The sequence below is a fragment of the Corvus brachyrhynchos genome, unplaced genomic scaffold, assembly GCF_000691975.1.
Source record: "Corvus brachyrhynchos isolate BGI_N302 unplaced genomic scaffold, ASM69197v1 scaffold5, whole genome shotgun sequence".
Lineage (NCBI taxonomy): Eukaryota > Metazoa > Chordata > Aves > Passeriformes > Corvidae > Corvus > Corvus brachyrhynchos.
In genome coordinates, this window is record NW_008238321.1 from 6445923 (window position 1) to 6446285 (window position 363).

A 363-nucleotide genomic window follows, 5' to 3' on the forward strand; every position below is an offset into this window, starting at 1 on the left:
CCCCCCAGCCACTGTCACGCCAGCTCCTGCTCCCCTCCCAAGGGACACCTTCAGGAGCGTGGAAACATCCCCAACACATCCAAGGCGTCCCGGCCCATCCGAGTGGGTCCCAACACGTCCAAGTGACGAGGAAGTGGATGCTCATGGGTGGATGCCGATTCCTGTGGCAGCCCCCACGCAGGGTCATGCCGAATCCCCCTGGGATGCACGCTGCGCTGGAGGAAGGAGCTGGGACAGCAGCAGCACAGGGACACCACCGTGATGCTTCAGGCCAGGGACCAACACGATGACCCCGGCAAAGATTGCCCAGAAAAAGCTGTCCCAGCTCCCCAGCACCCCCAGTCCCAAAGGGGGGCCCGGCTC